This window comes from Pinus tabuliformis, chromosome 6 (assembly GCF_031772625.1).
Source record: "Pinus tabuliformis cultivar Carrire ecotype Pingquan chromosome 6, CPIR1, whole genome shotgun sequence".
Lineage (NCBI taxonomy): Eukaryota > Viridiplantae > Streptophyta > Pinopsida > Pinales > Pinaceae > Pinus > Pinus tabuliformis.
The window spans coordinates 437,377,568-437,395,054 of NC_142292.1; positions in this window are offsets into that span (position 1 = coordinate 437,377,568).

Consider the following 17,487-nt stretch of genomic DNA (forward strand, 5'->3'; position numbering starts at 1 on the left):
TGGCTTCTATCCACGTGGGGAAGGAAGGAAAAAGGTCACCCAAGACATTTGTCATGTTTGTAACGCTGCACCTGTAGCTGATGGTTAGCTCCTCATCTCCATTTTGTAATGATTCAAGTAACTCCCCAACCCTTGGGCGTTCTATCTCTTCATGGCACATTCTATATATTGTATGCAAACTATTTGCAAAGGGTTGGTTGGCTTATAACTTCTCAAAGACTGTGGGAAAGAAACTCTATTTCTTCACTGTATATTTTTGACAGAGAATTAATGAAAGGCAACGGCTCTGTTTCATGAGATTCATGTGGTTGTGAGTGTAGTAAGTGTGTCTCTTATGTTTCATATGTATTATTTAATGTTCATAGTTCAATTCATATTCATTTCCAGTGAAATTTTTTGAGTTAGATAAGGTGGAATTCAATTTTATTTCTCTGCCTGTGAAAAAATTTCATGTTCAGTGTTCTTCTTCTGTTGAAAAGGATTCATGTACTTATGCCCTTTTCACTCTCCTAAGAAATCTCTCCATTCCACGTTATTTCTAACTAAATTGCTATACTTTCATCCAGTTTTGCATCACGAAGTAATTTGTGCCTTTGTATTAAATTCTTTGTTCATTGCTTTCTGTTGGTCCCATACCATCCCAGAAGCTTATTCATTCATAAAAAATTGTTTCTTGTATCCATATTCACTTACTAGCCTAAGATCAATACTTCACTGTAGTCATCTCAGACCTTTTCATTTATCTATTCACTGAGTGTGACTCGGAGAGAGCCCTCTCTTGTTCTAGTAGGGCTAGCTACCCGACTAAGCGTGGTTTGTGGTTATCCTAAATTTTGCCTTCCTTCAACCTAGGGTAGATTTAGGTGCTAACATAGTGGGGACTCCACTGGGGATGAAGTTTACTTGTAGATTGTCTTGCCCCAGTTCATATCTCAAGTTCCGATCTGATTGTTGATGGTGGATGATGATCAGACACTGGAAAGGCTAAAAGAATTCACCTAGCAACTCCATTCACTAAAGAATCTAGCAATCGGTGCTTCATGGTGACTCCGCTGCAAAGAGATCAGTGGCTTTGAAATTTTCAAGATGGATCTGATTGCAAGAAGATATGCTCCCATGAGCTAAGATCACATCCCAGGTTTTCTGAATAAAATGCCCAAGGTAGATTGGTCAAAGAATTTGCCTGTGTTCAGAAATGTGGAAGGTAATGACGTTGCTCTTCATCTGGTGAAATTTCACATTCATGTGCATAGATTAAAGATCAAGTTTCCTGAAGACTGTTTGATAAAAATTTTTATGGCTACTGTGGAAGATGAAGCCTGATCTTGGTATGAAAGTTTTCGCCTACTTGCATTTACTGTTTAAAGGATTTTCATGCCCTGTTCATTGAAAGATATCAAGAATCTTATCTATCATTAAATCGAGTTCACGACTGTTGCAAACATGCTTCTACTTTTCTTGAAACCCTTGAAAAATACTATGAGGATGATAATTTTACGAATGATCAGATCATGTAAGCCTTGTACGAGAATCTATTTCAGCAACATGAATAGAAAATAGAGGAGTCCCATCAAGATGCTCAGGAAAATTTGCAGCAGAATCAAGATCTTTGTACGGTGGAAAATGAAGGAATTTTTCATCTTGACAGTCGACATGAATTACATGAAATAGATCAGCAGGTTGAAGAGTTCCATAGGGCTGAAAGTGATGAAAGAAAAAGTGTCATTTCAGATCTATCCATAGAAGAAGACAGCATGCAGATAAATTAGGTTTCAAATTTAGAATGTGATAATGTTAAGATAGCCATTTCATATGTAGATTCAGATTGTGATGACCAAGGAAACCTTGTACTAAGTCCCATGAAAGAGAACTCTGCTGCTGAAATCATCTGGGATGAAGAAGACAGAGTTTTGGATCCAAATGTTCTCATGTCATCAGAACAAAATCTTGATGAAGAGGTAATCCAGTCAGTTCATGAACAGCAAGATGAGATCAGTGCTCAAGCAAGTAAAAAAGTTCCTCTAGATGAATTTATGGTGGATGATAGAAATGTTAGTGTTAGGTTTCAAAAAACATCTGAAGTTGCTTCTCTCATGATTGATGAATGTGATGAATGTAATGAGAATCTGGCTGTCATATCATATGAAGATGACCTACCATATATTCAAACTTCAGCAGACCAGACTATTCAGGATTCCCTTTCAGATTCTTCCTCATATGTCTCATGTTTTGAAATGCTTTTTCGAGAGGAAATCTGCTCATCCACTTGTTCAAAGATTTTTGAGGACCAAGACCATACTTTTTCTAAAGAACATTATGAAGGAAGATCAGCATCAAAAGAAAAAGACATCTTTTTTCGTAAACAGGAGGTAAATCTTCATGTTTTTCATGATCCATTGGAAAATCTATTGTAGTCAGTAGTGAAGGTGATTATTGCAGTATTCAGTGATGAAGGAGATCATGGTCGACTAATTTTTTGGATGCCCAGTTACAAGTATCTACTGTCAACCTGGAGATTTGATCAGGAGAATCAATCAAGGAGGCATCTACTTGATTGGTTACATTGGAAGACACATTATACATGATTGTACATATTGGACACCTGCAAGTGCCTCAAATCAAGCTCCAAATTAGCGCAGCGTACAGAGAAAATGGCGCAGCGCACATAGGAAAAAATGCAAAAATTTGCTTCCATTTCGTGAAATTTCGATTCACGACTTCTCCAAGTGGGCCCGCTCATCTACATTTCAGTTTTTTTGGCACCTAAGGCAGAATTTAAAGTATTTTTTCTCTAGATTGGCTTCTATCCACGTGGTGAAGGAAGGCAAACGGTCACCCAAGCCATTTTTTGTATTTGTAACGTTGAACCTGTAGCTGATGGTTGGCTCTTCATCTCCATTTTTTAATATTTGAGTAACTCCCCAACCCTTGGGCGTTCTATCTCTTCATGGCACATTCTATATATTGTATGTAGACTATTTGCAAAGGGTTGGTTGGCTTGTAACTTCTAGGATACTATGGGAAAGAAACTCTGTTTCCTCACTATATATTTTTGACAGAGAATTAATGAAAGGCAGCAGCTCTGTTTCATGAGATTCATGTGGTTGTGAGTGTAGTAAATGTGTCTCTTATGTTTCATATGTATTTTGTAATGTTCATAGTTCAACTCATATTCATTTCCAGTGAAATTTTCTGAGTTAGATAAGGTAGAATTCAATTTTATTGCTCTGCCTGTGGGAAAATTTCATGTTCAGTGTTCTTCTTCTGTTGAAAAGGATTCATGTACTTATGCCCTTTTCACTCTCCTAAGCAATCTCTCCATTCCGCGTTATTTCAAACTAAATTGCTATACTTTCATCCGGTCTTTCCTCACGAAGTAATCTGTTCCTTTGTATTAAATTCTCTGTTCATTGTTGTCCGTTGGTCCCATACCATCCTAGAAGCTCAGTCATTTATAAAAAATTGTTTCTTGTATCCATATTCACTTACTAGCCTAAGATCAATACTTCATTGTAGTCATCTTAGACCATTTCGTTTATCTATTCACTGAGCGTGACTTGGAGAGAGCCCTCTCCTATTCTGGTAGGGCTAGCTACCAGATTGAGCGTGGTTTGTGGTTACCCTGAATTTTTCCTTGCTTCAAACTTGGGCAGATTTAGGTGCTAACAACGTAAATGGCTAGAATGGCTCATATTCAAATGATAACCTTTGGTTTCCTGTTTTATGGTCTTCAAATTATGATGACTTGCTTATTGAACCACAAATCTTTTGAGCACTTGCCCTTAGTTATTTTGTGCCTTTTAAAATATGAAATTTGTAGGTTGAAAACCATAGAAATTTGTAAACCCTTCATGACTTGCTATGTGGCAATCCTCTGTTTTTATGACTTGATATTTTTGAAAATTAAATTCTTGAGTATGCAATTAGTTCTTAGTTTGGATAGGTCTGTTGGTATGCATGACTATGGGTTGATTAGATTAATGAATATATATACAAGGTAAAAATAGGGATACATACAAACAGGGATATGTGTTGCTCAATTGTTATTTGAGCAATGGTTATAGTTACAGGGTGTAGGTAAAAAGGTTGGAATTAGGATAAAAGAATGAATGATATAGGATAGGCTAGGTATTCAGAAACTAAAATCAATAATTATCATATTTCATCATCAAAAATTTGAATTTAATAAAAGAAATTAAATACTTAAAATGACAATTCTTACAGACCTTTAATGATATGATCTCTTTGTTGGAGCTTGCTATTTGGCAGAATGTAATGGTGTCCATAAATTGTATGCTTAATGTTCCAGTCTTCCCTTGAATTTATTGTTGTCGGCCTCTTCTTTGTGATTTTTTCATCTTGGATGTAATCTTCTTTGTTGCTAATGTAATTTTCCTTTGAACAGATCCCATAGGAGAAATGTACTCAAAATAAAGCCTTTACCTTAAACTTATGAACAGTTTTCTTCTGAATAGGTCTTTTCTGAGAAGTTATGAATGCATCTCCTTTGCTAAGAATTGAATGATAACAGGTCCCTTCTGAAGAATGAATGATAATAGGTCCCTTGATGAGAATTGAATGATAACAGGTCCCTTGCTGAGATATGTTCTGATAACCTTGCTAAAAATGAAGAAAAATATTTTTCTGTTGAAGATAGGAAAATAGGAAAGCATGAACAAGTTCAGGCTTCCTTTTCCCCAACTGATGGTTTGACTTGTCCTCAAGTCATTGTCCTTTGCTATTAAGATTTAAAATGTGTTATAGACATTTTTGGGCACTGCAACCCCAATCCTAAATGTCCATCAACCAAGGGATCCTAAATCCCTAAAAGTTTTGTTCCAACCCCTAAAAGAACAAGGTCAGCTGATCACATCATCTCCTGGAAGTTATCCATGAAAACCTACTCAGAACTGGTCAAAACTGGACCATCTCACCTGCTCCATGGACAAAGTGCGCTGCATCCCACCTAAATACACACAGAGGGTGTGATGCATGTTTAAAATCCCTTCTATGGGGTGTGATGGGTGAGAATGGACAAATGGCAGAGTTAGTGTGCGAGGTGTAAAATCATGGCATCTTCCATAAACTTCTCCTGTGACACTTGGCTCCCTAAATTCGCCTAGGGATGAGTAAGAGATCATCATTCTCCAAGTGGAATCAAGAACTATCATTGAGAAGGCACTAATAAAACCCCAAAATCTGACTCACCCCCGCTTTCAAACATATATATATGGATCCCTCATCCCAGAGATCCAAAGGCTAGAATTTTGTATCTTGTAAGAAAGTGTTGTTGGTTTCTTGCTGCAACATCATAGTGTTGGGTGATCTAAGCTTTTCGTGAGGTGAAGAAGGGCTTATTACTGAGAGGATGATGCTGGGTCAGAACAATTGGTTGTAATCCTCCCCTGCTCTTTTCTTGATATCAATAAAGCTATTCAATTTTTCCTCCATGTTATTGCATATTTTATGATATATGTTTGTGTGTGGTCAATATACATCTGATCTTATATTGTTTATGCTAGTAGATCTCTATTCTCGTATAGTATTGTGCTGCTTTGATTCCATAGGTGCTCTTTGAAGCTGGGCTGACAAGGAAGCAAGCAGCAAGGACCTACTAGAAGGGAGAGGAATCAAGTGAGAAACCAAGCGCAAGATTGAGGTTGGTGTCTTCATTCTTCTCTTATCTATTTGTCATAAAGGAATACGAAAATAGCTTTACTTTGTTTGTTTCTAATGTTGCTACCACCCTTAGTGGGATTAGCAGTTTTGCATAGACACTATTCCTAGTAACAAAATGGTGACTCCAATAGGGAGCGACTAGATTGTTTGTTAGCCTACCTTTGTTTATTTTATAAACCTACAGACGGAGCCTAAAGCCAATCCAGCTAGCCTTCGAAACTGCATTTGTTTTACGAATGCAAAGTAGATCAATGCTGCTTCAGTCAATCTCCGAGTTTTTTTTATGAATTAAAAAATCGATCTACAAACAGACTAATTGCCCTGAGTGGTAGCTCTAGTAACCTCCGTAGATCCACCTCTGTGATTTGCATATACTAAACATTGCTTTCTTGGCTTAAATCCCCGAACTGGATTGAAAATTATGAGAAAAAACTCATTCAAAGTCTTGTATTGGTACCATCGCACCCTGCCTTAAAGGCAATCTACTTGCATCGCACATGCTGAGTGCAGTAGGTGCGTTGAAAGCAGAGATCCCTGTGTAATAGGTGCGCTGGTCAAATAAGGTTAACTCTATCTTAAGGCTTTGGTTTTTCACTCACTGCTTTCAGTCCTATTCTGGAGTTTAGTTGTCTATGGTCAGTGTATCTCTGTAAAAACCACTTTCCTTTACATCTTTCTGCCTCCATAGTGCAAAGAACTGTAAGTTTTTTTATGTAGTTTGCATCACTTTCGGTTCTCTTGTGCAAAAAGGTAGCATAATCGAGCGGTCATTCTTTGATCTGAAAGTGTCGTAGCTATCGTTTTCAGACATAGAAGACAATCCCCTTGCTCTTGGTAGTTGATTATACAAGCTACTATTGCATATGATTTTAATTAGTAGTTTTTAAAGTGTCGAAAAGCAATTTTTCATTTCGAAATCGCAAACTGTCTCTCTTACTTTCACTTCATTTTGAAAAGAAATTTGTTGAGTATTGTCGCTTTGGAAATAATTCAGATTTGCACTTAGTTTTATTATCATCACATACACCAAGAAAGCTATAAAACAATACATGCATGTGCATTTGCATTTAGACTACTTGTTAGTTTGATTTAGGACAGTGCATATAGTGTGTGCTCTATGCTCTATGCTGAAAGAAAATCATCCCTCTTTCCTTAGTAGCTAGGATTTTCATTGCTAAAAGAAGATTAAATGATTGTTTATCATGTTAGACTGAATTTTAGGAATTGTAAATCTACATCACATGGTGAACCTGAAATGAAAATTTCTTAAGCAAGATCAACTATAAAATAAATTCAATGAATCTAAAAATGCTTTGGAACCTAACGCACAACATTTAGAAGTCTAGGCTAGAGACGTGTTCCGGCATCATAAAACGTGGTAACTGTTGCTTTCATTGTTGGTTGGGTGATTCCTCCACTTTGAGATGACAAGTGCCAATATGGACTTGTGCTCCCACGTACCATTGAGTATATATTGCGAGACCACATTAGGCTTTATCCTTTATCCGTAGGAAGCTGTGTCTTCCACCCTATCGGTTGCAATGCACTAAACACAGAATTCGGGAAGATTGACTGTCGTACCTTAAAAAGTATTCTGTAGTTTTGCGATTGGTTTGGTAATCCCTCTGTCTAGATTTCTAGAGTAGTCTCTTTCGTTCCTTTTCAGACTCCTTAAAAGAAAAGGTCCATCTGAGCACTTGTCACTTCAAGCTCATGAAAAATCAAAGGCGACTAGAGTCATCTTTTGTTTTTTCTCGACTCTTAAAAATTGAAAAAACAAGTTGTGTCAAAGCGTCTAAAATTAATTTAATTCGGAAACATATTTCCCCTTGATTTTTAGTTGATCAAGTAATCCACAATCATGGAAGAAAGTCAATCGAAACCTCGTCATTCACGGAGACTTACGAGCCAACCGTCTTTGTCTCCAGAGTCAAAATTGATACGAACAAAGCGAACTCGTTTAACCAGTTCCAAATCCCCTGGTAAAGTTAGAACAAGTGTTCCAACAGCTTCAGAGACTCTGGTTACTCCAAACATTCCTGGTAACCCTACCCTTACAGAAGAAATTCAGCAGCCCATAAAGGACAGTATAACTGATCCTAGTGTGAGGGTAAACACTTCTATTTCTGAACCAGCTACATTAACAACTAATTTAGAAGGTGTTATTCCCCAAACATCTGTCGCTACCGAATCTATACCTTCCTCAGCACCAGAAATAGTTTACGGACCTGACGGTCTACCTCTTCCACCTGTTCTGATTGCTATAGAAGAGATTGTGGAAGATCCTTAGTCTAGTACTCCATCTCAATTTGGAGTTGAGATCGCCCTGTATCCCTCTTTGTCAAAAATTAGTCTACTGTCATCAGAAGCTCCTGTAGAATCACTAGGAAATATTTTGGATAGACTAGAAATGTCTGAACAACCGTCGACATCTAGGACTATGTCATCTGACACAGCGACGGCAGAACTTCCTGCTGTCACTCCAACAATGTTCGCCAGCATACCATTTGTCCCAAATAGCTCTCAATCACTAGAAAGGACCCACCAAGGGCTATTTCGACAATATGGTCCGTTCCTGTTTGTTCATTCGGAATAGTATCCAAGAACTCTTATGTTGAGTCTCAGCAAATTGATCCTTCATAGTGTTAATTTAGGCAGTTCGGTCCTCAAGGACAAACAATTCCTTTAAGTACCGGATTACCATTGTATGGGGGGTAATATACCCTTTCATTGTCTCCTCTGAGAGGACAACCATACGAGAGTTCACAACAAAATTTAGGTTATGCTAGAATTACATCTAGCGGTTGGGTGCCAACACTGCCTCAACAACTAAGAGTTGTATACTCAATGCAACAATGCTTACCTATGTCATATATACCAACTACACCAGCTATTTTGACAGTGTTGCAAGTACAAGCATTGCCTATTGTATGCCAACCTAAGGTTACTCAAGTTGTAATGCAACAGCCTCTTGCCCCTGCGAGTCAACCACAATCGCCAACTAGTGGAATGACACAGGCCCAAATGGGTACAATTACCCCTCATCTTGGTCAAACAGCCAGTATTGGACAATAGGACGTGGCTTCACAACCATGGCTGGTGCAATATCAATAACCGCAATTCCAACAAGTCTACCAAGGGTCTGAGCAACAAATATTTGCAAATAGTGGGCAACCGTATATTCAAAATGGTCAAAATCAACCATTCTACCATGCTTATGCCCATCAACCTTGCCAAAGTTACCAGCACCAAATGCATTATGCTGGTATGCAAAGACCAACTGCTCAGGAAATTCCATATTACCCTGGGTATGATTTGACAAACCTGAATCAACAATTACCCTTCATGGCGACTTTAGAGTTACCGGATCTAAATCAGTTAACAAACGATCCAATTGCTTATGCCCCTTGGTGGCCAACGATTCCGCATAAACTTCTGTCAGATATTCCTAAATTTAATGGAAATCCGGGTGAAGACCCATCGAATCATGTGATGAACTTTCATCTGTGGTGTTCATCAAACACCCTAAACGATGATTCGATTAGGCTTCACCTTTTTCAGAGAACGTTAACGGGTCCGGTGGCAAAATTGTATATCGAATTACCTAGAGCTTCGTTTGACAACTTCAATACCTTAGCCACAACCTTTTTAACCCATCTTCAGTTACCTATAAGGTACGAAACAGGAACAGAACTTCTTACCAACTCCAAGAAAACGACAGCCACTCACATATCTAATCATATTCATGAGTGGCGACGTCGTCGTAGAATGGTAAAAACAAACGTTCCTGATCAGCTTTTAGCTGAATGGTTTATCAAGTCATTGTTACCTTCCATTACAAAAGATGTGGCAAAGGGAGGAGTCTTTACTGGAGAGAAAGTTATTTCTCATGCACAGTACTTAGACTTGATTTATACTCAGCCTGGCATGCTCTACAATAAAATCCCTGACACTCCTAGACTGGAATTTCCCATTCCTCCTCCTCACAAATCAAACAATGACTCTCATGCCGGCGACGGCGTGATAGGCACGACAAGCACAAAATCAACAAAGGCTACATCTAAAAAGGCCCGTAATATTTCTAATCAAAATGAAAATGAGGAACTTCTCACCTCGGAAGTAAATGTCGTCTCAACTGACAAGGGCAAAGAAACCAAGCAACCAGGAGGCAAGAAGAAAAACAAAGGGAAGAAGAAGAAACAAGGAGAATCATCACCTAAAAAATCTTCTGCAAACCCTTCTGGAGACAGGAAACCAAAAAATCCATGCCTAATATGTGATGAGGATCATTGGACAAGAGACTATCCATATAAAGCTGAGCTTAGAAAATTCGCCAAGAATTCAAAAACCGCGGCAATATTAACTGATCCATTTCCAAATCTAGGAACATATCTGGTTGCTACTTATAATGCTCCCCCGTCCCAAGTGTTGATGTTGTCGGTTTTGAAACAACAAAATGATGCTTTGATAACGACAAGGAATAAAGATTACGGGAATCCACAGATGTTGAACAACAAGGACAACGATCAACCTAGTAGTTCGACAACAAATTCGACAGAAGTTGTGCCACCCATCATTCCTAAACTAACAATAAAACTGCCAAAAGGAGTAGTACACAAGTCGACATTTAATCTGCGTGCTAGAACAACACAACATTATAATATAGTGGAACATTTGGCCCAATCTCCATCCGCTATGTCGACACTTGAGGTACTACAAAATTGTCCCTCCCAAAAGTAGGCTTTATTATCAGCAATAGGTGCGATTAACCCAAAGGATTCTAATATTGTGTCCTTTAATCATAAAGGGTACGATCCTCAGTTACCAGCTCAACTAGCTTTCCTCATTCAAGTGAGATCCCTCAACAAAACTGTTCATTGAACAATAATTAATGAGGGGGCATCTACATGTATTATGTCAATCAGTTGCTGGAAAACTTTAGGATCTCCAACCTTGTCACGATCTTCGACAACACTTAAAGCATTTGATGGAAAAACATATACCCCATATGGGATTTTAAGTAACTTTCAAGTTGAACTAGGGGGGGAAACAATAGAAATAGATGTTGAAGTGATCGACGAAAACCTCGATTACAACATCCTACTGGGAAGGCCCTGGATATATGTTATGCCTGCTGTTATTTCGACCTACTTTAGGAAGATTGCATTTCCTTTTCAAGGGGAAATCACAATCGTCAACCAACAAACTTTTCTCCCCAATAGTTCCCAAGTTACGGGAAGCATTCCGATGATCCATGGAAGCCCCCATTCGCTTCAAAATATCAAAGTAGGCCTACTAAAAGACCCTGTATTAATGGGGACTTTTGCACTCCCACCTCCAATCAATCTAGCGAAAGTAGCAATGGTAGGGACCTGCAATATTATATCTTCTATTCAGAAGATCTCAGAAAACGATGTTAAAATGGATCATCCATGGGTATTGCCTCCAAGCTCAATAGAAATATTGTAGCAATCAATATTTTGGGCATGGGAGGCAAACCCAAATCAATGCCCCTCAAGCATTTGGATAGATAGGTCTAAGGAATATGACACCCCTTTAGATCCCTGGTCATAAGTACATAACACCAACGAAGGAATTATTCAGTCAATGATAATTGACGGGGCGCCATGGGAAGATTACCACCATCGTTCCTGTTATCACAAAATCAGTACTAAGGGCTGCAACCAAGCAAGATTTCATGTAACTCTTTCAACCAGACTTTAGACTAAGGATTAGCCTCCTTAGTCAGAGAGGGCTCTCTCACAAACTTTTGATAAAAATCATTCACGACAACAGATGGCTAACTCTTCACACATTCATGAAAACAAAGCTGGTTGGACACATATCAAATTGGTCTTCATTGGGCTATGGAGTCTCACACATTTAGTAAACAAAATCACAGTCATTTCATGGAAGTCAAGGCTCTTTGCATCAGATGTTCAAACATATTTCACATAAACCACAGCTTGCCAAACATACAGGAAGTCAGAGCATTAAAAATGAATTCTAAGTGATTATGCTATAACAAGGCTGTAAAAGAACATTAAGAGAATAAACCACCATCATATTTGAACAATTTAATCCATTGAGAATCTTGAGAAGAAACAACCACTGCTTTACTATTACTGTAATAAGTCTTTACATTGGCCCAAATAAACTCTGTTTTTGTATAAAATCTCCAACCTTTTTTACATCAGAGTCATTTCTATATATAGGAAAACAAAAAAACAACTACTTGAGACTCCTCCTCCAGCATGAGGGGAGCTCGAAATCCTATCATTAACTGCCTTATCGATATCTAAACAAACTAATTAATTACAAAGGTATTGCGTTGTGAAAACATAGAGTCCCATTCCCATTGAAACTCTAAGTCTTTCTCCTCGTGTGCATTGATGCTTTCTTGAACTTTGACACCTGTATCATTTTAGTAATAGTCAATACATGCTGGAGAAACATTCACTGAACGAGCAGCTTCGGATACTTGTTGTGTGGATGACTCATCAGTTGATGAAGATCTGTGCCCTATTTTCACGGTCTCTGCCTCCCATTAGTCCTTATGCACTAATGACTATGCTCCAAGCCATTTAATTCCTTTAATAACCACGCATAATCCAATATGCCTTATGATCTGGACACTTTGTGAGCTGAACAGGTGTACCACTCAAAATTTCGGTAACCCTACCAGAACCCTAAAAATTCGGCTATAAAGTAACTTTAGGAAGACTTTAACAAAAATTTCACCTTTTCCTTCAATACTTACACCTGTCACCTTTTGAATATCTGGATAGCTTTGTATAATCTCCATGCTGGCCTCGAGTCATCCTTTTCAAGATTTGCTGACCTCAGCATCAATTTCATTTTTTTTTACATAAACAGTCATCTACAGCAGTTTCGTAGCGCGCTACGAAATTGCTGTAGGTAATCAAAATAGAATATATGAATCTTAAAGCACTGATGACTTAACTTCGTGATTTCTTCAGCTACTTTGTACAGGTGTAAGGGATCCAAAAAGTTTCAAAATGATGACAACCAAAATTTATCAAAACTTGAAAAGCAAATTTCCTCTTGGATTAATCAGCTAGTTTACCTAGCTTCTTCTTCAAACTGCTAACTTCTTCCTTCAAAGCCTTGTTTTCTGCTCTTAAGCTTGTGTTCATCTGTTTCATGATTTTTTCCTGCTTCAGAGCTGGCACTATCCACAAATATGCATCAGACACTGAGTCATTTTGGCTCATTAGACTTGTTCTGCCTTTTATTACAGCCTTTTTATAATTTGCATATCTCACTGCCCTTTCCTTAGAAACATTTTTAATCTGAGGCACTTCTTCTTGTGTTGTTCCTGCCTGTTGCTTGATAGCAATGACATTTCCACCTTGGCTGATGATGACCCTATTACCCTTGTTTTTACTTCTGGCTGCATGAACTGTTCTGGTCAAATCCTCAAGTACATCTGTACTAGGTACTTCTAAAGGTGCCTTCTCTTTCTGCGCTTTCTCCACCTCTTTCATTTGTCTTCTTGTGACTGGCCTACGTGGCTTGAAAGCATATTCTTTACTAGGCTCCTCAAATCTCAACCTTTTTGAAGCTCTTGGTTTCTTGGTACTTTCGGGTGAAGATTGAGTGAGGTCAATATGCATTGGCTGCACTGGGTGATCTTGCTCAAACTCTATTGGTTCAATCTGTATTGGCTGATCTTGCTCAAGTTCAATAGCTTCAAGTAAGTCACTTAAACTGCCTTTTGAAATAGAGCTTTCTTCCACAGTAATTGACTTACCTTTCTCCTTGTTTAATTGACCTCTGGTTTTCACCCTTGAAATCTTTTCAACTTCACTTGGTTTAGCTTCATCCTTCTTTTTCTAGATCTTCTGCTTTGATGACTGAGGTGTCTCCTTAGATGATGACTTAGGTGTCTCCTTTGCTGCCACTGACTTCTCTGATTTCCTTAACTTGGTTTTAGGCTTCTTTTGGTCTGTCACCTCTTTTCTGAGCTCAGCCAGAGTAGGTTCTTCACTCCTTTCTTCCCTTTCTCTCACAGGCAATGGAGTGAGGCCTGTTTTTCTTGGAAAGCCGGCCATAAAAACAAATGAATCCCAATCTCTGCCAATATTTTGTAAACCATCCAATACCAGCAACTTTACCAAGCCATGATGAAACAAGGATGTTTCACAACCATCTTTCTTTAACTGGATTTTATCACACATTTTACTAATGCTTCTGAACAAATAGAAAGGGATATCTATTGAAGCCTTACCTGTGAAATGCAACAAAAGTTTGAAGTGATAGGAATAAACTTTATTGTACCTTCCCTCGCATGTTAGGTATTTCTGGATGCATGTGAGGAGCATAGCATAATGTTCTTTTATGTAACTCCTTGGCACCGCTTTGGTGAGGTCCTCATTTACATACGGTTCCTTCAAAAACTCTTTACAGGGACTCATGTCGAATTTAAAGTTTTTGAACCATTCTTGACCTCCCCTCGAAATTTCAGTGATAATGGAAATGGCTTCAGGAGACACAGGAAATTCTAACATTGACACCTTTGAATTCAATCCAATAAAATTCAATGCGAAAGCCTTCGTTACCTCTGCATGTCCTCCCTTCAATTTCTCGCAGAACCTCCAGCAACCAGCATTTCGAAAGGCTCTTGCTACACCTTCATCCCTGAGTGTAACATCAAGCCCCTCTGGCTCTACCCTCAGGCACTTACCGGATCGATGTTCCCTCTTTTCCATCTTGCTTCGAATATCTTCACACAGGAAACTAATGGCAGCTACAGCTCGAAAACAATCTCAACTTTGGAGTGCAGGCTCGCTTGCAATGATCCCTTTAAATGAGAACTCGGGCTTCTCATACAGCAGACATGTTTACACATTATGAAAAACACATTATGACACAACCATACCTCATAAAATCCCTTAAGATGATATTCATATGCGTGATTCTGGACCTTATGGCGGAATGATGATTTATCATGACCTAGAGAGGACATCAACTGACAAACATGAACGGACCTATGACTCACCCCTCCCAGATTTGATATTGCAAGAAAAAGAACTACAAAAACCCCGAAACCCCGATTTCGTAGCGCGGACAGTTCAAATTTAACAAAACGCGCTACGAAATGGCTGGTAAACAGTACGCTGCGAAAAGACGGAAACATCATTGCGCAGCTAAATTGACCAAACAGATTGTGCTGCGAAACTGCGCAAAGTACTGATGACATGACATGCCTTAACTAACAATGATGGAGGGTATCTAACAATTTTTTTTTACACGAACTTACATCAATACCTTTTGAAATTCAAATTTCAAAATGACACACACACATATAAACCTATTCACAAAACTGAAGACTTTTATATGAAACTTGTGGACAACATTACATACATGAACTATGGTTCTAAGTGATAACAGTTCCCATCTTCGGATTGTCAAGAAGATGCTCCTGACGACCTTAATCATCCTTTAGTTTTTTATTTCCTATCAAATACTGTAAATACAGAGGATTTCGAGAGAAACTTGTCCAATATCGAACAGACTATAACCATAAATATCTCAACCAAAGCAAATGTTGTAGAGAATATTTATGTTGGCAAATGTTGTTCTCCTTCAAAACCATAAATATACGAAGCTCTTTTTCATGAATTCAGAGATGTCTTTGCTTGGTCATATGATGAAATGCCAGGCATTGACTCGAGTATAGTTGAACATGAGATAAAGATGTATCCAGATGTCAAACCAATAAGACAATGGCTATCGCAGGTGCACCCCAAGAAAGGCGTTGCCATCAAGGCAGAAGTTGAAAAACTTCTCCATACTAGTTTCATTTACCCGGTTCCTCTAACAAATTGGGCATCTAATATTGTTCCTGTAATGAAGAAACAAGGAACAATTAGAGTGTGCGTCGATTATAGGGATGTAAACCAAGCTTGTAAAAAAGACAACTATCCTACACTCTTTATTGACCAGATACTTAACGAATGCGCCAGCTGTGAAATCTTTTCATTTATGGATGGATTCTCTGGGTATAATCAAATTAATATCCACCCACAAGACCAGTCAAAGACTACATTTATTTGTCCGTGGGGCACATTTTCATATCGCAAGCTACCATTTGGTTTAAAGAACACAAGGGAAACTTTCCAGAGGGCAATGAATTATGCATTCCATGACATCAAAAAAATCATTCAACCATATCTCGACGACCTTCCAGCTCATTCACGAAATTGGCTCGATCATCAGCAGCATTTGAGAGCGATATTTCTACACCACCGACACTACAAGATACGACTCAATCCACACAAATGTGTGTTCTGTGTCAGTTCTGGTCGTTTTCTTGGCTTTGTAGTCCCAAAGGATGAGATTCGTCTCGACCCTTGTAAGGTTCAGGCAATTATAAATTTTCCTCCACCTTCAAATTTGCTTCAGATTCAGAAACTCCAAGGGAAAGCAAACTTTCTAAGGAGGTTCATTCCAAATTATGCCGAACTTGCTAAAGGTTATACATGTCTTTTGAAAAAAGAAGTACCCTTCGAATGGGATCAGGTCGTGCAAGCTTCCTTTGATGCTTTAAAGGAATCCCTAACAAAAGCATCATTAATGTATGCTCCTGATTATCAAAGAGACTTTAACCTGTATCTGGCTGCAGCAGATACAACCATCACAATGGTTTTAGTTCAAGAAATCGATGGAGTCGAACATCCAATATATTATTTGAGTAGAAACTTAAATGATACAGAAAGAAAGTATTCCTATGTTGAAAAGCTAGCTCTCGCAGCTGTTCAAGCAATACAGAGGTTTTGACACTATGTCCTCTTTCAAAAAACTACCATTTTGTCAGATTGCAACCCCATGACTTATATATTCTCGCGACAATTGTTGGGGGGAAATATTCAAAATGGATAGAAATCCTTCAAAAGTTTGATCTAGAATTTGTAAAATCCAAATCGAAGAAATCCCTGGTTTTCACGAAATTACTATGCGATCTCCCATCGTCGTCCAAAGATGAAACATCCAAAGAAACCATCGTCGATGAATCTTTGTTTTTGATATCTTCAAGCAATCTGTGGTACGGAGAGATAATCATCTATCTCCAACCCCAAATATATAGGTCTAATACCTCTCGCTCGGAATAAAACCGTATTTGATACCAATCAAAAGACTACATGATCGTTAGTGATACACTTTACCGTCGTGGTGTCGATACAGTTCTGAGAAGGTGCCTCACCCATGAGGAGGCCGAAAAAGTCCTGAATGATTTTCATTCAGGCGCATGTGGGGGGCATCAATCTGGTTACGCTACAGCACAAAAAATTTTACGAGCAAGATACTTCTGGCCAACTATTGTTGGGAAAAGTATCCAATACGGAATGACCCTATCCCACTCTAAGGGTGATAGTACCTCAGAAACAATCAAAGCAAAGCTATTTGATATTACTTCTTTATGAGATGTGAGAGAGGGGAGAAAGAGATCCACTAACCGATGTCTTTCGCTAATGGTTGATCCAATCTTCTCTCCTTGCTGCTTGCTCCCAGCTCCTTGCTCTTTCACTGGCCCAGCTACACCAAGATCCTGTAAAATGGCAAGAGAGGGAAACTACAAGAAGCATACATTCATAATTGATTCAAGGATTAGAATAAATCAAATACACAAGTATAACAATACACCATTGAGACACATGCATATAGAAGAACCTCAAATGCTTTATTAATGGAAGAAGTAAAGTTCAAGAAGTGATACAACCATAAAAGGCCCAATCCAGCATCACCTCCCAGCAGAAAGAAATCTCCTCTTCACCTCCTTCAAAG